Genomic DNA, 23,106 nt, shown 5'->3' on the forward strand with positions numbered 1-23,106 from the left:
AAAGAATGTGTGTACCCTAGAAAAGCCATGTTTTAATCCTAATCCCATTTTGTAAAGGCAGCCGTTTCTTCTAAACCCTATTCCGTATTTATGTTTGAAACTGTAATTAGATCATCTCCCTGAAGATGTGACTCAATCAAGAGTGGTTGTTAAATGGGATTAGGTGGAGACCTGTCTCCACCCATTCAGGTGGGTCTTGATTAATTTACTGGAATCCTATAAAAAAAAAAAAAAAAGGAAACACTTTGGAGAATGCAAGAGATTCAGCGAGAGCAGAGAATGCTGCAGCACCATGAAGCAGAGAGTCCACCAGCCAGTGCCTTGGATATGAAGAAGGAAAATGCTTCCCAGGATGCTTCATGAGACAGGAAGCCAGGAGAGAAAGTTAGCAGATAATGCCATGTTCGCCATGTGCCCTTCCAGCCGGGAGAGAAACACTGACTGTGTTCGCCATGTGCCTTCTCACTTGAGAGAGAAACCCTGAACTTCATCAGCTTTCTTGAACCAAGGTATCTTTCCCTGGATGTCTTAGATTGAACATATCTATAGACTTGTCTTAACTGGGACATTTTCTCAGCTTTAGAACTGTAAACTAGCAACTTATTGAATCCCCTTTTTAAAAGCCATTCTGTTTCTGGCATGTTGCATTCCGGCAGCTAGCAAACTAGAACACCTTCTTCGAACTCTTAAAAATTATTGACAATCCCAAAGTGCTTCTATATATGTGGGCTACATCTCTCAATATTTATATCAGAAATTAAAATGGAGAAAAAATTATTTCATTAATTCATTTAAAAATAACAATAATAAACCCATTGAATATAAACAAATATTTTTCTGAAAAACAACTACACACATGCAAAAAAACTTTCATTGAGAAGAGTTGCATTCTTTTGCATTTCTGCAAATCTTTTTCATGTCGGGATTAATAGAAGACAGCTGCGGTCTCATATCTGCTGCATTCAATCTGTTGTAAGATCATTCACCATATAGCCTCTGAAAAACTCAGGTGAATACTCATGAGAGAATGAGTGTAAGGGCAAATAAAGTTTCAGTAGTGTTACGAAAATAGTTTTGACCCATGAACTCCATGAAAGGGTATCAGAGACCCCCTCCACAGAGTCCCTGAACTACACTTTGAAAACTTCTGAATTAGCATATAGATCATTTGTGGTCACAGAGAGTGAATACCAGTGACTTGATAAAGATAAAAGTATATTTCTCTGTTGTTTAGCTTTACAGATGTAAGCAGTCCTCATCTGCTATGGGAGTACCATGGTAAGGGAAACCATACTGTGCTCTACCATCCTTGGTACATATGGCCCGAGGCCACCCAGTACCATCTCACATCCCAGACAGCGGGAGAGGGAGGGCAAGCCCTGTCCCTTTCAATGCACATCCCAGAAGTTGTATCACTTCCTCTTGCATCCCATTGACCCAATCTTAAACACAAGGCTACACCTAGCTACAAAGGAGATTGTGTGATATCTTTGATCTGATTGACCATGTGCATTATCACTTAGAAGAAGGTGGGAACCGATATGGAGACAATTCCTTGTTTCGGCCACATTGCCCTTTCCCTCTCCAACCTGCTGTCATGGCCTTTTGTGTCTCACAAAAACAATGCTAACAGATCACAGAGAGGTCTCTAGCAGGCATGCCCTGGGATAAGAGGCAGGAGCTCACATGAAGAGGCCAAAATCATCAACACAACTCACAGGGTACTGCATAATCCTGAGCCCTATGTGCCAAATCTCTAGCTGTGTCATATGCCAGGCTCTCCCTCTCCCCATTTTAGTAATGTTCGACTCTTTTCCATTTGCAGAGTATGGTTTAGTCTTTCTTCTCTCAGTATCTTTGTACATGCTGTTCCATCTGCCTAGAACACTCTTTTCCCCACCACTGTCCGTCCCTCACATGCTCATTTTTCAGGTCTCAGCGCATAGCACTGCCTCCTGGAACACTTTCCCAATCCTCAGACCAGGGAGGTCCACCCGATATGTTCCTGCAGCTTCCTGTCCTTCTCCTTCCTAATTCTCAGTAAACAAGTAATTACTTGCCCAATAGACTGAATGTTCCATAATGATGAGAAATTTATTATTATTATTTTTCATTCTTGGATAGTCAGCACCAGGTAAAGTGCCTAGCATATAGTATGAGCTCAATAAAAAAGTATTAGATGGATAGGAAGGAGAGATGAATGGTTGACTGGATGTCAGACTGTTGCCAAGGTGAGGGCAGTGTTCTGCTGCTTGGCAACTGCAAAGTTTCCGAGACTCTCTTCAAAGAGTAGCTGAAGGCATGAGTTTCATACTGGTTCTTCTCCCTGAGCCATGAGGGCTCCAACATGGCCTAACAAGCTCTGACTCCAACTTGGAACAGCAAAGGTGTGAGTTGGTTTAAGGTTAGACAATTCTTCGCCCTTGAGTTAAACCTGCCTGAAACCTGGTATCCACCTCGGAGCCATCATTTGGGCTACACTTCCTCCTAAATATGGATTACTGACAATATCCTACAATATATTCTACTGGGTCTTGGTCCTGCCCATGTAGCAAGAAGATTACTTGTGCTGAAGTTCTGGCATAAACCTGCCAGCTGTCACGTATCTTGCTGATCTAACCCAGTGGTGACCCACAGTGCTCTATGGATGGGATGTTTTCTTTTATTTTTCTATCCTCTGAAGATTCTCAGAATTCTGCCTGTCTAAGCAATAAATTCATCTTTTCAGGGGTCAATTGCAGTGGCTGGCTTCAAAGCCTGGAAATCCAATTAGCTGCAAAATAAATTAAAAATGAAAAATATATTGTAGCTGTGGTATATATCAGTTAGAAAATGTTCTACACATTAAAATAAACAAGCACAAAGTTCAACTCCATTTGCCTTCTTCCCCCCCCCCCCAGGGTTCCATATGCCACCCTGTTATTAACACCTTGCATTGGTATGGTACATTTGTTATAACTGATGAAAGGACATTTTTATAATTGTACAATTCACTATAGTCCATGATTTAACTTGGGTTCACTGCTTGTGATGGATTTTCTGAAAAAAATTTCATTCTAGTAGCATATATACAACATAACATTCTCCCCTCTTAACAACTTCACATATATAACTCGGTGCTATTTATCATGTTCACAGTACTGTGCTACCATCACCACCATTCATTAACAAAATACTTCCTTTGTCCCAAACAGAAATTTTGTACCAATTAAGCATTGACTCCTTATTCCCTTCTCACACCCTGGTCCCTGGTAAAAATTTTTTCTGATTTCTCACCCTGTGAATTTTCTTATTCTAATTATTCATATCAGTGAGATCACACAATATTATTCCTTTTGTATAGCTCATTTCATGTTGTCTTCAAGGTTTACCCATGTTGCTGCATGTTTCAGGACTTCATTCCTTTTTACAGCTGAATAATATTCCATTGTGTGTATATTCCCATTTTGTTTATCCATTCATCCATCAGTTGATGTACATTTAAGCTGCTTCCATCTTTTGACAATTGGGAAATAATGCTGCTATGAACTTTGGTGTGCAAATAGATATTCGAGTCCCTGCTTTCAGTTCTTCTAGGTATATACCTAGAAGTGGGATTTTTGGGTTATAAGGTAATTCCATACTTAACTTTCTGAGGAACTGCCAAACTGCATCATTTCACATGTCCCACCAGCAATGAATCAGTGTTCCTTTTCTCCATATCCTCTCCAATGCTTGTAATTTTGTACTTTTCTAATAGTAGCCATTCTAGTGGGTGTGCATTGTATCTCATTGTGGTTTTGATTTCCATTTTCCTAACAGCTAGTGACGTTGAGTATCTTTTCATGTGCATTCTGTCCACTTGCATATTTTCTTTGGAGAAATGTCTAATCAACTCTTTTGCCTGTATATTAATTGGGTTGTCACTTTATTGTTGAGTTGAAGGATTTCCTTATATATTCTAGATATTAAACACTTATCAGATATGTGATTTCCAAATATTTTCTCCCATTCTGTAGGTTGTCAATTTACTTTCATGATAAGAGTCCTTTGAGGTACAAAAGTTTTGAATTTTAATGAAGCCCAATTTATCAATTTTTTTCTTTTGTTGCTTGTGCTTTGTGTGTAAAGGCTAAGAAACCATTGCCTAACACAAAGTCCTGAAGATACATCCCCATTTTCTTCTAGGAGTTTGATAGTTCTGGCTCTTATATTTAGGCCTTTGATCCATTTTAGGTTGATTTTTGTATATAGTATGGTGTGGGGGTCCATCTTCATTTTTCTGTAAATGGAGACCCAGTTTTCCTGGCACCATTTGTTGAAGAGACTATTCTTTCCCAATTGAGTGGGCTTTGCCCCCTTGTCAAAAATCAATTGTTCAGTGCTCACTTTGGCAGACATATACAAAATCTGAATGATACAGAGAAGATTAGCATGGCCCCTGTGCAAGGACATACAAATTTGTGAAGCATTCCATATTTTTTTTATGTTTAACAGGAAAACATCAATAGGACCACAGCAATACCAGGGGTAAATAATGTGGGAAAGGACAAGAGTTAGGGGGAGGTTTAGATTTTCTATTTGGTGAGGGTGTGTTTATTGGTTATCTCTCTCTTGGGAACAATGAAATTGTCTAAAATTGAGAATGTTGATGGACTGTTGACTTTGGACATTATACCTGGTGCCTAATGGATGGAAGTAGTGAAGGATGCACTGACTGAGAAGTAGATTGGCAAACTATGGTGTATACATATGATCAAATATAGTGCTGTTACAAAAAGAAATGAAGCTGTGAGGCATGCAACATTGTGAATGAAATTGTGGGACATTTGGTGAGGTAGAACAAACCAGAAACAAATGAGCAATTAATGTATGATCTCATTTAGAAAATACTTTCAAGAGAACAGGGGCCTAGATTGCAAGTTCTTATAGCAGTCACATTTAGCTTGGAGTGGTAATTATTATTTCTGGATTTTGAGAGACTGTTTTATATATATTTATATTATATATATATATATATATATATATATATAACCTGGTATTTAGAGTTAAGAATGAAGCTGATCACATCAGGATTAAGGTAATTCAGAATACAGGGATAAGGAAGACATTGCCTTATTTTGAACTTCATCTACTCTTTGAAACCAAAGAAAGAAAGGTTTATTTTGTCCAAAACCTAAATTTTCTGTAGCACATAATCTAACTCAACCTATTTGGTAGATCATTTATAAAATCCAAACATAGACAACCCATAATAAGGGCCTTTAATCTTGTATAGCTTAATGCAATAACTGGATACATCCCAGAGTATATTAAACAGACAATCAAAAAGTATTGGCAAAAAGAAAGAAAGAAAAAAACATATTGGCAAGGTCCCTTGAGGGATGGGAGAAAAAATATGGAACTATTAAGCTTCATCACTGGGGAAACTGTGGTCAAAGTTTAGGGACACCCAAATCAAAAGGTCAAGCCCTTGATCTTGAGGCTTGCTCTTGAAAACCTAATGTATGTAGCAGAAATGTTTAGCCTCCCTATAAGTATGCCTAAGAGTTACTTCCAGAGGACGTCTTTTGTTACTCAGATGTGGCCTCACTCTCTCTAAACCCAGCTCTGCAAGTGAAACCTTTGCCCTCCCCCACTATGTGGGACATGACATCCAGGGGTGAAAATCTCCCTGGCAGTGTGGGAGATGACACCCAGGGATGAGCCTGGCTCTGGCACCATGGAATCAACAATGCCATTCTGAACAAAAAAGAGAAAAGAAGCATGTGAAATAAGGTATCAATGGCTGAGAGAGTTCAAACAGAGTCAAGAGGCTACTCTAGAGTCACTCTTATGCAAGCTTCAGTTAGATATTGCTACCTACTATAATTTGCCAACCCCCAACCAAAACCATCCCAGCCAATCCTAAAGAACACCTAGAGCAATATATATGATTCGACAAAAGTTCCATGCACTAGGGTAACTTTCCAGAAACCTACAACCCCCAGATGGGTCCCTGGACCAGGTAAGTCCTGAAATGCAGAGGGGCCAGCCTCTCTAGAACATCAAATAGTTCTATCACCTTATCCCCCATTATCAAAGTCCCTTCCAACATGAAAAAGTTAGAATGGGCACAGCCCAGATACCCCTAAAGAGTGGGAGAAAGATCAAAGGTGATGGTGAAGCTATACAGAGAAAGTAGTGTTTAACAAACGAGTATGATTGCTGATATTTCTTTTAGTCTCTGGTATCTTAGAGCAGCTAAAGTAAACACTAAAAGGGTGGAATTATTATCCATATCAAACTCTGAAATCTGTTCTACAACTAAATTATTGTAATGTGCTTTGAATTTATTGCTGTTTAGTATATGTGTTATTTTTCATTTTAAAAATAAAAATATATATTTCTTCAGCCTCCAGTGTTTTGGAGCAGCTAGAAGGAAAAATCTGAAATAATGAATGGTAACCCATAACAAACTCTGAAATCTGTTCTGTATCTACTTGTTGAAATGTACTTTGAAAATCATGGCTTTTTCTTTCTTTTTTTTTTGTATGTATATATTATATTTAACAATAAAAATGTTTAAAAATAAAATAAAACCTCCTTCAAAAAAATCAATTGTTCATAAATGTGAGGGTTGATTTCTGAACTCTCCTTTTGATTCCTTTGCTCTATATGTTTGTCCTTGTCATACTGCATGGTGCAGTTTAATTACTGTAATATGTTTAAAATTGTAATAAGTTTTAAAACTGGGAAATGTGAGTCATTCAATTTCATTCTTCTTTCTCAAAATGGTTTTATCTATGTAGCATCCCTTACCCTTCCACATGAACTTGATGGTTAGCTTTTCCATTTCTGCAAAGAAAGTTATTGGAATTTTGAATGAGATTGCAATGAATCTGTAAATTGGTTTTGGTAAAATTGACATCTTAAAAATATTTAGTCTTCCAATCTATGAACACAGAATGTCCTTCCATTTATTTAGGGCTTCTTTGATTTCTTTTAGCAATACTTTGCAGTTTTCTGCATACAAATCTTTTATATCCTTGGGTATATTTATTCATAAATACTGTATTCTTTTATTGTAAATGGGATTTTTTTCTTGACTTCTTCTTCCAATTGTTCATTACTAATGTATAGAAACACAACTGATTTGGGGATGTTAAACTTGTATTCTACCACCTGAATTCTTCTTCTCCTTTTTTAAAAACCCATTACTGATAAATTTAGCCTTGGATCCAATTTTGTCTTAGCCAATATTTGCTCAAGCATAGATCTATTGGGATGGCTATCTCTGCCCTTATCAAAGCCTACAGGCACTCTCCAGGAAGATGCCAACTCAATTAGGGTTACCTTGGTGCCATATGTAAAACTTTAGGTCCTCTCTCCCTTCATCTTTTTATACCACATGTGCTCTTAAATGGGCATAAATCTTCTCTAATGTTGCATGGGAAATATGAGTTATTTTGGCTTCAGGGGACACTTTGAAAAGGACAGTTTTCAGCCATTGATTGATTTAAAGGCCTTATGCCTCACTGTTACAGAGGCCTACTGCACTGAAGCTGTCACCTCTGGAGCCCATGAGCCTTGGACAAGTTTCCTGGGGTGGAGTGGGCCAAGTGTTTTGTGGTGGTGAGCTTCACTCCAGGCTTTGTCCCCAGGCCTCCTGTCAAGGTTTCATCTGTCTTTGGCCCCTCTCTGGAAAGGCCTCCACCAGCCAACCCAAGTAGGCCACCTGGGAGGACACAGTCCAACAAAGGTACTTAGGGAAACATCTCTTTGAGCCCCCATTAGTAACTAAAACACATATCTGTTTCCTGTGGGTGCAACTGTGGAGGACAATCAAGGGGTCATGATCTCCACTCACAAGCAGGGACACCTGGAGGCATGGGGGCAGTGGGGAGGGTCGTGGCTGGTGTCCAGAGCTGGGGGCTTTGCCATCGACTTGCTATGTGACTTCTGACAGTCATGCAAATGTTCTGGATCTCATTTTCCTCGTGTAAATTAGGCAAATTGAAGTACAGGTTGCCAAGGCCCTTCCAGGTCCAAATACCTGTGCTTCTGTTTGGTGAATAGAAGCACAATTTTTTTACTTAAGAAAGATTTCTGAAAAGTTTATTCTTACTTTTATGATCCAGAAACTTGCACTTCCATTCTTCCTTTTTCTGTAACCCTGCCCAAGTCTTTCCTGAATTTGCCATCTCTTAGTCTTGAGCATCACACAGGCAACAGGTATTGGTCAGCAGATGCCACCATGGCAAACAAGAAAATTAAAAGTACACTGTTTTTGAACATTTATTATCAAGAAAGCAAAATGGAACAACATTGCTTCAAAATAAACAAGCAAAAAACACACACTCTTTGCAGTGGTTTGAAATTATTTGTACCCTAGAAAATCATGTTCTTAAATCTAATCCATTCCTGTGAGTATAAACCCATGGTATATGGGATCTTTTTTCCCTTTTTTTTTTGTTGTTGTTGTTGGCTGTTTGGCAGGGGTCACAATTCATCCTTTTTCCATGTGAGTATTCCCTTATTGCAGCATCATTTGCTGAATTTTTGTTTGGTTGTTTGTTTGTTTGTTTGCTCATTTGTTTCTTTAGGTTGTGCATGGGCCAGGAATCGAAGCCAGGTCTCCCACATGGCAGGCAAGAATTCTACCACTGAACTACCCTTGCACCCACTGGTATATGGGATCTTTTGATGAGGGTACTTCAGTTAAGATGTGACCCACCTCATTCAGGATTGAATTTAATCCATTACTTGAGTCTGTTATATAGAATGAATACAGAGAGAGAGAGAAAGAGAGAGAACATTCATATGCTAGAGAAGCCAGAGGCTAAAATCAATGAAACCCAGAAAAGAAGGGAAAAGCAAACAGATGCTACCATGTGCCTTGCCATGTGGCAAAGAAGCCAAGGATCATTGGCAGCTGGTCTTCAGGAAGAAAGCATAACCTCAGTGATGCTTTGATTTGGACATTTTCCCAGACTCTAACCATAAGCAAATAAATTCCCATTTTTCAAGCCAAACTATTTCATGGTATTTGCTTTGAGCAGCCTAGAAACTAAAACAGATTTTGATACCAGGAGAGTGGAGCACTGCTATTGCAAATACAAAAAGTATGTATTTCAAACAGCTTTAAATGTTGGGTAATGGATAGAAGCTAGAAGAATTGAGAACTGCTTGACAGAAAAGGCCGAGATTGCTTTGAAGAGACTGTTGGTAGAAATATGAAAGGTACTTCCAATAAGACCTTAGACAGAAAGGATGAATGAGTTGTTGCCAACTGAAAGAGGCAATCCTTGTTTTAAAGTGGCAAAGCATTTAGCAAAATTGAGTACTGGTGTTGGATGGAATGGAGAATTTGAAAATGGTGAGCTGGGATATCTAGCTAAGGAAATTTCCAAACTAAATGTGGAAAATGCAGCCTTGTTTTTCCTTACAGCATATAATAAAATGCAAAAGGAAAGGGATAAGCTAAGAACTTAACTCCTGGGCACAAAGAAACCAGAAATTGATGGTTTGGGAAAGCCCGAGTTTCCAGAAAGCAAGTCTTCAAAGAATAGTACTCCATGTGAGGGTTTAACTGAACATGTATCCAATCAGCCATTTCAGTGCAATTCAGGATAGAGGTACAGCTATCCAGGAAAGATCTGTGGAAAGTTCTACTGTTTGATGGTTTGGACCTGCATATGCCACATGCAAAACTGATAAGTTTTTTGTGAGGTTTACAAGAACCATTGCCAGTCTGGACTAAAAGAGACACATTGAAGGAAAAAAATCACTTCAAGGGTAGAACCATGGAAGCTAAGATCGGACCAACAAAATCTCAGGCCAAGAGTGTAGTCTCACTCATGTGTGTGAGTCTGTCCCAGGGCTTGGAAAGCTCAAGCCTTCTACTCTGTTTTCAAGGAAGAGTGCTATCACCCCAGTGTTCTCAGAAGCTGGAGCCTATTCTCTGGAGGTTATGGAGAGTCTGGCCATCACCTCAGTGTCTGAAAGGGTGGAACATTCACCCCAGTGTTCGGGGAGAGATGGCCAATGTGAAAGCACTTGGAAGGGGTGGGCCAGCCACTCCATCAGGTCTGAATGACAAAACACAGTTCCATAGATGACTCTCATACCTTGAAATCTAATGGGGTATACCCTGCAGGTTTTCAGAATTGTTTTGGACCCATGACCCATGCTTTCCTTCTAATTTTTCCCGATGAAAATAGCAATGTTTATCCTATGTCTGTCCCTCCATTGTCTATTGAAAGCAGATAATTTATTCTCTAGTTTTCAGAGGTGCACAGACAGGAGAATTGTGCCCCAGGACAGGCCACATCTACAACCAATTTTGATGGGATTTGGTACTTAGTAGTGTTACTGAATTGACTTAAGACTTTTGGGATATTGTGATGGAATAAATTTCATGTATTTTCATGTAGAAAGAACATGTCTTTTGGGGGTCCAGAAGGTGGAGAATTGTGATTTGAAACTGTACATACCCAGAAAAGCATGTTCTTAAATCTAATCCATTTTATGGGTATAAACCCATTGCATGTGGGATCTTTTGATAAGGCTACTTCAGTTAAGATGCAACACATCTCATTTAGGATTGGACTTAATCCTAGTACTGGACTCTTTTATAAAGAGAATGAATGCAGAGAGAGAGGGAGAGAGAGAGCTACAGAAGCAAGAAGCTGAAATAAAAAAAAATCCAGAAGAGAAAGGAAAGACAAACAGATGCCACCATGTGCCTTGCCATGTGGCAGAGGAGCCAAGGATCATCAGCAGCCAGACTTTGGAAAGAAAGGATCATATCGATGAGGCCTTGAGTCAAACATATTCACGGACTCTAACTGTAAGAAAATAAATTCCCATTGTTTAAGCCAAAGCATTTCATATTGGCTTTGAACAGTCTAGGAAACTAAAACAGTCTTCCATTTCACCCTACCTCCAAACATTCCATGGATAAAAAAGCATAACTCTATCAACAAATGTAAGAACAAACCTTTTCCAGCATTCGAAACTATGCTCATGTGGACAATTTTCAATTCAAAATACGAATTGTTTGTTATATTTAACTTGTTATTGACTTAGTTTTGCTAAAAATATTATTTTATTTTCTAAACATATTTTCAAAATTCAGTTACACAAAAAACGAAGCCAAAGAAAACAAGTAAGATGATGGTAAACCATAACCATTAGAAGCATAGTCAGTGGTACCTATGGGGATTTCCATGGCCATAAACTAAATTTGCTGCCACAGTGAACAGAAAACACATAAGGCCCACACATAAGTCCAGCTGGAGAGATCACACTTAGGCAAAGAAATAACTGGAAACTGGTTTCAGGGTAAAATATGAATAAATTCATTTTCTTAGCCTCAAGCCTAGTAGCTATGTCATTCAATCAACTGTTTATTCTACATATGTTTATTAGACATAAACTCTATGCCAGACAAGGTTCTTGACACTAGGGAAACATCAGTGACCACAACAGCAACAGCCTGCCCTTTTGAAGTTTACAGAGTATGGTGCACACATCCCCAGGCCATGAAAACAATGGGTTAACTCCATGGGAAGCAATCAGTTATTTAGCATACTGTAGAGAAACGTTGGTTTGTTAACCTGTGGCTGCATTTTTCTATTTTCATCTAGTTGTACTGACGTCAAGAAGGCAGCAGGTGCCTGAGGCTCTTATCTTTCCAATTCCTCTTTCTTCTCTAAGGCAGGTAGTTACAAAGAACCAAATAAGTTTCTATTCTCACTGTGGGGTTTTTTGGTTTAAAACTGTTTATTGATCAATAAAAAAGTAGAAAATCACAAAGTCATTGCCTGGGGAAACTGTACTAGTAATTTTATAGCAGGCTAGATAGTAAGGAAAGATTACAACTGTTAGTAGGCGGGAGACCTGACTCCTGCTGAAAACTAGTCAGTCTTGACAAAAATCCAACTACTATTATAGACCTTGGAGCGCCCGCACAAGGTCAATAGCAGAGTAAATATGATCGCATTGGTCCTCTTCCCAGCCTGTTTACTAGCTCTAGAAGAAAATGGACAGACATCATATTCACTCCCTTATGTTTGAAGTAGTAAATACTGTAAATAACAGACTCAAGTCCTCAAATGAATGCAAAAGAGAATACACAAAGGATTTAGAATAACATCTGAAAATAGATTTTAAAGTTAATTTTTAAAATAGGATTCTCAGTGGGACATATTGTTCCACTGTAACTATTTATATTAATAACTCTGACTCACCCATCAAGTCTTTGTAAACTCAGTGATATATAAGCATATCTGCAGTATTCATTCATTCTTTCAGTCATCGTTTTCTTACATCCAACCAACAGGACTGCTGTGGGTGTAAGCATCTGGAGCATCCAAAGGGGAAGCATTGCCCTTGTCCTTATTTCTAGCAATGACCTTAACCTTGGCAAGGCTCTTGGTCTTCAGTCCCAAAAGCCAAAAGGTAGGTTTGACCTCTCAACTCAGATCATGTTTTGTCAGAACAGCCAACTTAAAGGGTAGGAAAAGTCCTTATTATTATCCAACATCTCAGATAAAAGCAGTTTGACTTTTCCCAGACAAGATCACCTCTTGATGAGATGGCACCCTGGACAGGTGAGCTTTGATGGGAAAGAAAGAGGAGGTGAGGCTCAAAGCACAGGACCCTGTGCATGGAGGGGCAGGTGGATGGTCTCAGCAGGCAGATGGAGCTTAAGGAAGGACACACCTCCAGTAATAGGGACTGAAGTGCTGCAGAGGCAGAGAAAGATAAGAGGCTCACAACAAAGGGAGGTTTCCCACCTTTCACTTTGATTGAAGGGAGCCCTGGTTGTATTGTAGGTGAGCAGCAGGGCTGTGGAACTTGGAACCAACTGCCCTCTTCCCCCACTGTCCCACAATGGGAAAACTCACATGGTGGGAGGCAGTGAGCAAACTGAGGGCTCTCTCTTCTGCCTTTGAGCATCATGTATCCCCAGATCAGAGGCATACACTTTCCAGATATGGCAGAGACTTCAGCTAGAGCCTGAATACTCAAATATGAGGGATCTATTCATATGAGTAACCAAGAACCCTCTGGAGTAAGCCCTATCTTGAGAAAAGAAAACTTTTGGTTCAAGAGTCATGGTCCATCATCAAAGCAAAGAGACTCAAACTGTCCTCAGTTCTAGTCCCAGGGGTTTACACTGAGGCCTTGAGTTGCAGTGACAAGGGTCAGCAATCTGTGAATCAGAGCTGGAGAACAGAAGGTGGTGGAAGCATCAAATGCCTTTACCTATACCATATCTGAGATAAACCACCACACCAATCCAACTCACCCCAACCCATCCCCACCCAGGAACTTGCAGGGCCATTTAGGAGGTGTGTCTGGAGGGCCCAATGGGCAAGGATGGAGAACTGGAGGAGCAAATGCTGATTCGAGGCTGCTCACCACCAGAGGGGCTGAGAAATGGGTGATCGTTGCCAGCCAAAGGTACGTCATTGCAAATGGTTGCCATATTTCAGCCAAGTGCATCCCTTCACACAGAGGGCAGAGGCAATCCTGTCATGGAATTTGAAGGAAGGGTGCCAAGTGATCCTTCTGGGAAGAAAGTTTGGGAAGCCTGACTACTCCCAACCATGCGGGTCAGTCCTCCTCCCCACAGATCTAACAGTCTTGATGAAATAAACCAATGGCATCACTACCATCTCGCTCAAAGAACAAGAGGATGGAGAGGCCTAGTAAGAAAAAATGGAAAAACCCATACAATGGAGTCAGATTTGATATAGCTATTAAGGAAACCCCCAAACATCAAATTCCATCAGCCTCTTTTTCACTTTCCATTAAAATTCTGGCCTAACTGGATTAAACTCAGAATCCATTTCTCCCTCATCCTCTAAGAGGTGTCAAGGTCACCTTACATCTGCCACTTCAGTTCCCTGATTCTCTATCACTCCAACTGCAATAAGAGGAAACTAATACCTTTCAATTACAGAGGAGTTTTAAGGACTGGCTGTGTATTCTGAATTACTTGAAGTTAAAGGAGAAGGCATTTTCTGGATCGAAAGTCTTATTACAGCAGAAGGATTGACCATTTTAGAGTTCAAAGTGTTCCTTTCTCTTTTCCAATCCTAAGAAACTGATGCTCAGAGCAGGGAAGTAATTTCTCTGAGGTTGCACAGCCTGTCAGTGGCAGTCTCAGAATGAGCTGCTGGATCTACCAACTCTGGGTGCCCTGACGTATCTCTTCTGGAATTCTGCTAGGACATCCCGCAGGAACTGCTGGATTTTTTGTTCAATAGCACATGCACAAACAGAAGACATAACAACCATGCACTACACCAGGAGAAAGCTTCATCTCAGGGCCTCTCAGCACTGGTTTTCCTAAATTTACTGCTACTGAAATTTTTCAGGTAGGTCCACCCCATTTCTTTGGTCTTTTTTCCAGAAAGATAACCAGTTCTTTCTTCTAGTTTCTATTTAATAATGTCGTGATAGTGGATGAACTTTTTCTTTCTTTCATCAAAGTAGCACTGGGTTGAGGCAGACAAAGCTGATTTTAGGTCTGTTCCTTTGTAACCAGGCCTGTTCTTTTATCGCTAACTTCTCATCCCTATTGCTCTGAGCAGGAAGGCATCACTGGTTGGGTCATGAATTCTGATTATTTACTTTAAGTCTTGAGCACTCGGTTTATATACATAAACCAGAAATTTTATTGCACTACCAGTCAGTGAAATCCTTCTGCTGAACTGAATGCTCCAACAGCTGCCCTCTGGGTTCAGGTGTTGTTCCTTCACAGAACTCATGCCTGAATCCGTGGAATACAATTTTTAGGTGCTTCATTTGACCAGTACTGTTATTTCATCTTTTAGCTCTCCAGTTACACTTTCTTTGGCACTTGGCAGGGAAGCCACAATTGCCACAGGTCAATTTCTCCAGGTTTTAGGCTTTAGAGCCACAACGGGAACACAATAATGCATCTTACTGTGGTACCTTCCAAATGATGAGGTGCTCTTTCTCAAATGATGATGTTTCCCACTTCTGTGGCCGAAACCAAAGAGGCTATAGACAAAATTTTAATATAATTAGTTTCCCTGCATCTAGGAGCCTTTTAATTGCCCTCAGAAAAATACTTAGGCAAAAGTTTGCGGTTAGCTTAGAATGTCAGCATCTGTATTGTAACACAAACAGGTTTGTTACACTTTGCAAACTGTTTGTCTTCTATTATTTGTTCTCTGAAGAGCCGTCTTTGGAGGGATACTTCCAATCCAAAGGGCAGAGTGGACATTTGCGGATTGGAACACTATCTTTTCTTCTCTTGACTCCACTCACTGTTGGATCCTCGATATTTCAGACGCTTCCAAAAACCTATTGGGCACCTGGTGATAATTCAGGGGCCCATTACACAGCCATTGGATGCCATAAACAGGTCTGCCCCCCTCTCCTCTGGCCTCTCTCATCTGTCCACTTCACTGCTCATAGCCCCTTTTTTTGGAGATCGAGCAGGGAAAACTAAAAGAGATGAAATGCAAACACATTCATTTACTCCTTATTAGCTGCTCTAGTTAAAAGTTTAGTAGGGAATCAGGCTGAAATGATGAAGTAACATAAAGTTTTAAGACTATCTCCGCAGCTCATTTGGTGAAGCCCTTCCTTCCTCCTGAAATGTTCTCTAGACCAGTACAGGCAACCACTCTCGTCCCAACGGCCAGAGGAAAGACAATCAGGGCAAGTAACTGCGGAAAGAAAACCAACTATAGACCCTGTATCTAAAGAATCCAAGTTTTATGTGATCTCATATGACCTTTTAGATTTTTAAAATTAAATTATATAATCGAGCATCCTATGGCTAATAAAAAAACAAAATATCTGCTTCTTTGTTTATCTATTTAGTTTCCAGGAACCATACCAAGGAGCCAATTGTACTACAGAAATAATAAATCTTAATAATGATATCAGGAAAAACTCACTTTTAATGGTAAATAATTTACACAGGAGACTAAGCAAACATCACAGGAAGCTAATCCAGGTTGCTAAATAAACAATTAATAGTGACCAGGCAAAATAAACTCTGCAGGAAGAAGAAATAAAAATTTGAGCTTTTCAAAAGGAATAGAGCTAGAAAAAATATACATAACCTTTAAAGAAATAGGCTATATATTCCTCTGGACAGAAGGAATCTTGTCCCACACTTTAATATTTGTTGGTGTATTCTGAATATTAATTTAATATTTCATCAGAAAATTATTTTCCCTCTAAGCATGCTATTTTCTATTATATCCAAATGTATACTCAAGGCTTTCAAGCCTTTACAGAAAGACTACATCTCTAAATCTTTGAAAAACATGATAAAATATGCAATTTACAGAGATTCACTTTATTATCAAATTTGCATGAATATGTCAGACGCACAGAATATGGTCTTCCTACCAGGTTCTACTCCCTCAGTCATCTTATCCAAAATTCAAGGACAACTAACTCATAGAGCATAGTGGACTAGAGAGACTGAACTGGAATAGAAGTCGGCTGGGTTCTAACCCTGCCTTGTTACCCACCCTCTGGGACACCCCAGACCAGGCACTTTCTTCCTGGGGCCTCTGCAGCAAATGAGCTCAACGTCTCCTCTAGCTCTAAATTTCTGTAATCTAGAAGATGGAGGATCAGGTCAGAGCCGATGAAAGCCCAGCTGAGCTAGAGAAGTGCATATTCAAAGTTCAATTGAGGATATAAATGATAGCGCATGACAGATCCAGGGCTGATTACCTCTAATTAACTGGAGATGGTGGCAAGTGAGGGAATAGGAGAACTCTCAATCCAGATTCTGCAGCTCAGTATGACTGTTTTATATATTTTATTATTTCACCTAGAAACAGCCAGGCTCTAAAATTCTTTTGAACTGGTGGGGGTAGATGGGGGGTGGAGGGGGGGTGGCATTTGTAAGCCAGGACGCTAATACCTACTAATGGGGACAGATATTAATAGTGATTTGAATACTCTGAGTACCTATTCCTGTTAAGGTAACTGGAGCCTCGAGCCAGTCACCAAAAGGTTGTCCACTGAGCACAGAATTAGTTAGACCTGAGCTGGTGCTGACAGAGGAAGGAATGGCATATGGAATGTCTCAAGTCAGGTCAGGAAGGAAGGATCAAGCAGGGGTCTCGCCCAGGGCCAGGTGAGATGTTTTAGTACTGGCTGCAGGAAGCCCCGCAAGGACCAGACAGAAGGTCAGCTGCAATGACACTGGGGTCCCCAGGGAAGGTGTCACCTGCTTGCAGGGCAAGAAGTCCTGCCAGCTTAGCAGGGCAGAGCTCCTGCAAACTCCACTGGACAGGACAGCCCGTTCTGCTGGGTTACACACAAACAGGTGGGAGTCATCCAGAATGTGTCCTGCTCACCCCAACTTCTGTCCAGCTCACACCCAAGCCCCTTCATGGAGCACTGCCCCTCTGTCCTATGGCTTCCTCTCCCCCAACTCTATCCTTTAATTTCTCTAAAGGCAGACAGGACACCATGGAAGGAGGGATGGGTGTTGGCCTGAGAAGGTCAGCATGGAAATACCTGCATCTTTTCCAGTCACAGGAACTTTTGCCAGAGTCGGTAGTTGACAACATGGGCCAAGGTGAGTTTTCTCACTTAAAGTTAAAATAACAAAAATTAAATTAGATTCAAAATTCCTCAGTCACACTAGCCACATTTCCACATTCCAGGTGCTCAATACCCACAGGGGGCTAGTAGCTATTGTGTAGACAAAGCAGCTATAGAATATTCCTGTCATCAAGAAAGTTCTTCTCGGGTGGGCCACGGTGGCTCAGCAGGTAAGAGTGCTTGCCTGCCATGCCCGAGGACCCGGGTTTGATTCCCGGTGCCTGCCCATGTTAAAAAAAAAAAGAAAGTTCTTCTCTGTATAATCCAGCACTAAACTCTATGACACGAATGGTAATTACCAAAGTGATTCAGAAAAAGAAAGAGGCCAAAGGGAGCCGAATTCACCACAAAGGGCTTCATGGAGGAAGTAAGATCTGAACTGAGCCTCAGAAGATGAGATGGACACTTGGGAAGGGGTCCATTTAGAAGCCATAGCAAGAACAAAGGTGAGAATAAGAGAAGAAAATGGCCTAGCTGAAACCTGGTGCCTGTTCACGATGCACATATTTTGCAAGGATGATAAGAAGTAAAATAACTAGGCAGAGTGGAGGCAGATTGCATAGGACTTTCAATATGAGGCACAGCAATTTAGGCATAACAGTAATAGCTACTAACACTGGCTACCACTTATTTAGTACTTACTATGTGTTATTAAATTTACTCATCACAATATCAAGAGGTAAGTGTGACAAAATAGATGTTCAGAGATTGAGGTAACATGCCTAAGGTCACACAGCTTGTAAAAGCTGGGCTGTGATTCAAGCCTATCACCTTCACCAGTGCCTTCCCCTAACAACTCTACTTTCCCACCCTGCCCTCCAAACATCTTTCTTTTCAATTAGGAAAAGCTTTTGTCTCCAGCCTTTGCAGTGAAAATCCATAGGTTCCAAGGCATATCTGGTGGAACCCTCTTTACCTATTTTCTGATGCTTTGGGGAAAATACTCTTTCAACAGGGTCCTAAGTCCTTTACTAGTTTAGAATACCTGGTGTGCCCGTTTGAAAGGATTACGTGCCCTAGAAAAGCCAAGTTTTCACTCTCAACTGTAAGGGCGCATGGTCAACATGGCAGCATCTGCTAGCTTTCTCTCCAGGTTTCTTGTTTCATGAAACTCTCCCAGGGGACATTTTCCTTCTTCATCTCCAAAGGTCTCTGGCTGTGTGGACTCTCATGGTTTTCGTGACTCTCTTGTCTCTCTGTGGATCTGTGTCTATCTCCAAAATCCTTTTAAAGGATTCTGGTAAACTAATCAAGACCCACCTGGAATGGGTGGAGTCCCATTTCCCTCTAAACAAAGGTTAATACCCACAATTGGGTGAGTCACATCTCCATGGAGATAATCTAATCAAGTTTCTAACCTACAGTACTGAACAGGGATTAAAAGAAATGGCTGCCTCCATAAAATGGGACTCCTCCCTCCTCTAACCATGACTGCCATTTAAGCTGTTAACTCACAGGGCAGAGCTGGCCTCAGACCGTGGAACAAAAGCCTTCCTACAGGAGAAGCAAGATATTACCAGGCTTTTCCACAGCTCTGTGTTTTTCTATAGAAAGAGAATATTAAGTTAACAAAGCATAACAATTCATCTCAAATTATTAGAGATAAAAACTGACTGCAGCATTTAGAGCAAGATTTAAAGAAATACATCTATCTCATTATTTTAGCACTAATCATTTACTGCTAAATCAAAGTGTGGGCACTTGCTCAAAGCTTAAACTAGAATTCACCCTGTGCCTTTCCTTGGACTTAAAATACTGTGCAGGTTGATACTTGGCTGTTTTTCTTTGGGGCATTGGAGATTTTGGCACCAACAAATATTATACGTGGTTTATCTTCACATTTTCATGATTTTAGCTGTCTTCATACAGTGCATTAGCAAGAAGGTGCCCTGCTGCAGTCTTAGCATTCTAATTAACAGTCCGGCTGTCTAATCACTCCGTTCTTCTGCACGAGAGAGACTGACCTTCTACTCCACATCACTTGCCAACAGCTATGAAGAGAAAGTGATTATAGCCAAGTCACAGATCCCTGGCTTGAAACACTCACACATGCAAAATGCATGTGTGCGCGCACACACACACACAGATGGGCTTTCCTGCTTTTCTAATGAGAGGCTGATTTGATTTCACAGGGGAAAGACCTTCTCTAAGGAAACACCTTTCAACCATGGAAGCCCATTTGTTTGTTTAATAATGGCTAAACACCTTTAGCCGCTCAGAATTCTCATTCTAACTAACCGCAATATTTAAACAGAACATAATGTTTTTAAGATTGAAAGAAATTTTTCTACAATACTTTATTTTTGTATATTGTCACAGTAGGGCACATTCCAGGCCACCAGATAAAAGGGTAAAACCTCCTATTTGTGTGGACAAAAATAGAGTCCAAATTTGTAAATCATGGTATCTGTCCTTCCTGAGATTTATGAGGAAAGTTGTTCTTATAGCAGAATCAAAAGCACAGGGAATCCCAACTGTTGGCCGGTAAATGTGGACGGAATGCTACAGTTGGGGAACTAACCTTTTGCATCCATGAGGATCAAGATGGGTTCAGGCAAGAACCATCAAAAGTTGCTAAATCTAGAGGGAAGCAGAATATCTGCATGGTCATAAAGAGTCTCCTTAAAGGGTCAAAATATACCACACCACAGTGAGAAGCAGATGGATTCTGTGCATCTCCAGATGCAACACCATCTGAAGCTTATGCCTGGAATGCATAACCTGAACCTAACCATAAGGGAGCATCGTACAAACCCAACATAAAGAACACTCCTTTTTTTTAAAAGGCTGAATTCTTCAAAAATTGACAATGTCTTCAAAGAGAAAGAAAGGCTATGGAAATGTTCCAGATTAAAGGAGACTAAAGAGACACAACTACTAAATCACAGGCTAGATTTTGTGCAGGAGTAGGGGTGCGGATCATCTATAAAGAACACTATTGAGTCAACTGATAAATTGGAATACAGACAGTAGATTAAAGTATTGTATCAATATTAAATTTACTGAAATTGATAACTGTACCATGATTAAAAGGATATCTTTACTGTTAGGAAATATACACAGGGGTATTTAGAGGTAAAGGTGTATGTGTTAGTTTGCAAGCTGCCAGAATGCAATACACCAGAACTGGAATGGCTTTTACAAAAGTGGAATTTAATAAGTTGCAAGTTTACAGTTCTAAGACTGTGAAAGTCTCCAAATTAAGGCAGCAACAAGAAGTTGCCTTCCCTCAAGAAAGGCCGATGAAGTTTGGAGTTTCTCAGCTGGGAGGGCACATGGTGACATCTGCTAGCTTTCTCCCAGCTTCTTGTTTCATGAAGCTCCCCCAGTTGCATTTTCCTTCTATATCTCCAAAGGTCTCTGACTCTGTGGACTTGCTCTGTTGGTTCTGGTGGCTCTGAAGCTTTTTCCAAAGTGGTTCCTTCTTAAAGGGCTCTAGTAAGCAACCCTACCTTGAATGGGTACAGACACATGTCCATAGAAACCACCTAATCAAAAGTTACCACCCACAATTGGGTGGGTCACAACTCCATGGAAATAATCAAGAAGCTCCCACCCAGCAATACTGAATGAGGATTAAAGAACTTGGCTTTTCTGGGGTACACAATAGATTCAAACCAGCACAGTGTGCAACCTTCACTCAAATTGCTCAGGAAAAGAATTATGCGCTTGTATGTATCTGTTAGAGAGAGTGAGCATCTGTGCATGAGCAGAAGATAAAGCAAATCGAGCAAAATGCTAATAATAAGTGAATATGGAAAAAGAATATCTAGGTGTTCTGTGTTCCATTCTTATCCTTGCAACTTCTCTTTAAGTTTAAAATTATTTCCAAACAAAAGTTAACAACAACATCCGCAACACACATACAAACACACAGAGGGAAGGAAAGGCTTGAGAGTGAAAGCCCAGGTGGGAAGAGAAGGCCAACAATCTCTGTCCTCAGTCCTCTCTCAATTTTTACCCTTCTCCATTTACCCCAGCCCCTCATCCTCAAGTGAGGCAATCACTTCCACCATCGTGACTGGTTCTGGTTCGCTGCGTATTCCTCTTCCCTATTTCAGCCTAGATTTTAAGAAGTATCTTTTTTCTCTTGGTCCAGCCAAGACAAGAATGAATTTTTAAAAATTTTTTTTCTTGAAACAACTGCAGGGAGAAAGAAACAAAGAGAATAGAAAATACAAGCACAAATACAGGTGAGTTTACAGACACATTTCTTGTCCATAAATTACCAAACACTGGACAAGAATTATTTGGCAGGCATCATTTACTACACTCACCTGAACTCACCCTAATTCACCTCACCTCTGACTCTGACTTATTTGATTAGCCCAAAGTTAATGCCACCACTATTGTTTTTATAAGCAGTTGTAGGTCTTTCTTCTTGTAGAAAGTTCCCATATACTATCTGCTCGCACCAAGTTTTCCTTATTACTAACATTTTGCATTAATATGGTACCTTTGCTTAAATTCATGAAACAATATTAGTGTAATTGTGCTATTAACTTTAGTCTGTTATTTACATTAGGGTTTACTCTTTGTGTTGTACAGTTCTATGGTGTGTGTGTGTGTGTGTGCGTGATAGTAGTAACATATACACAACCTAAAATTTCCCTTTTGATCCCGTTTTGAATATACGATTCAGTGGTATTAATTACAGACCCAAAGCTGTGCCTCCAGCCCATCATCCATTGCCAAAACTGTTCTGTCACACTCAACAGAAACTCCATACCAATTAAACATTAACGCTTATTCGCCTTCTCAGCCAACCCCGATGACCTGTATTCCAGTTCCTGAGTTGATGATAATCACCTATTTTATCAGCCAAGTTTGCACCCAGATTGGATAGTGACCTGTGAACTTTAGGGAAGATGCCATCATCCCTGAATTCTCTCTGCCACCTACAAACAATCTATTTCCATTAAAAGTCAGTGTGAAATGTTAAATTTAGATTGAAATGCTAGCGATCAATGAAAGGGGGGGTAAAGGGTACGGTATGTATGAATTTTTTTCTGTTTTCTTTTTATTTCTTTTTCTGAATAGATGCAAATGTTCCAAGAAATGATCATGATGATGAATATGCAACTATGTGATGATATTGTGAATTACTGATTATATATGTAGAACGGAATGATCAAAAGTTAAGAATGTTTGTGTTTGTTTGGTGTTTTTTGGTATCTTAAAAAAATTTTTTAATTAAAAAAAAAAAGTGAGTGTGCTCGCCAGTGATCAGAAATTGAGTCATAACTTCCCGTTCCCTGCCCACAAGAGCTAAGGAGGTATCCTATGGTGAACTGAAGGGAGTTTCGCCCTAACTCAAGCATAGTGCAAGAATGAATGATTGTTGAGTTTTAGTGATTGCAGATGGATTGTGATGGGATGAATTTGAAGATTATTGAATACTCCTTTACAAGGCTTAATAAAAATCTTTATTCTTTTAGTTAAAGAAAAATGTCAGCATGCTACTTAACTAATACATTCCTTTGTAAGGTCTATGTAAAGACCCTCAGCCTCAGCTCATCAGAG

At 40.1% G+C, this 23,106-nt stretch overlaps 1 long non-coding RNA gene and 1 pseudogene across 1 annotated transcript in view; one reads left to right on the top strand and one right to left on the bottom strand.

Moving 5' to 3' along the window:
* Positions 1 to 2,083: 2,083 nt before the first annotated feature.
* LOC143657614 (uncharacterized) overlaps positions 2,084 to 23,106 on the bottom strand; it is a 94,933-nt gene continuing 73,910 nt past the window's right edge. The window contains exons 3-5 of the long non-coding RNA XR_013162921.1: positions 17,497 to 17,570; positions 15,909 to 16,009; positions 2,084 to 2,773 (exon numbers count right to left, since the gene is read on the bottom strand). This is a non-coding gene — a long non-coding RNA (uncharacterized LOC143657614). The remainder of the gene's footprint in view (positions 2,774 to 15,908; positions 16,010 to 17,496; positions 17,571 to 23,106) is intronic.
* LOC143658135 (U6 spliceosomal RNA) lies at positions 4,363 to 4,462 on the top strand (annotated as a pseudogene).

Source organism: Tamandua tetradactyla, chromosome 15 (genome assembly GCF_023851605.1).
Source record: "Tamandua tetradactyla isolate mTamTet1 chromosome 15, mTamTet1.pri, whole genome shotgun sequence".
NCBI lineage: Eukaryota > Metazoa > Chordata > Mammalia > Pilosa > Myrmecophagidae > Tamandua > Tamandua tetradactyla.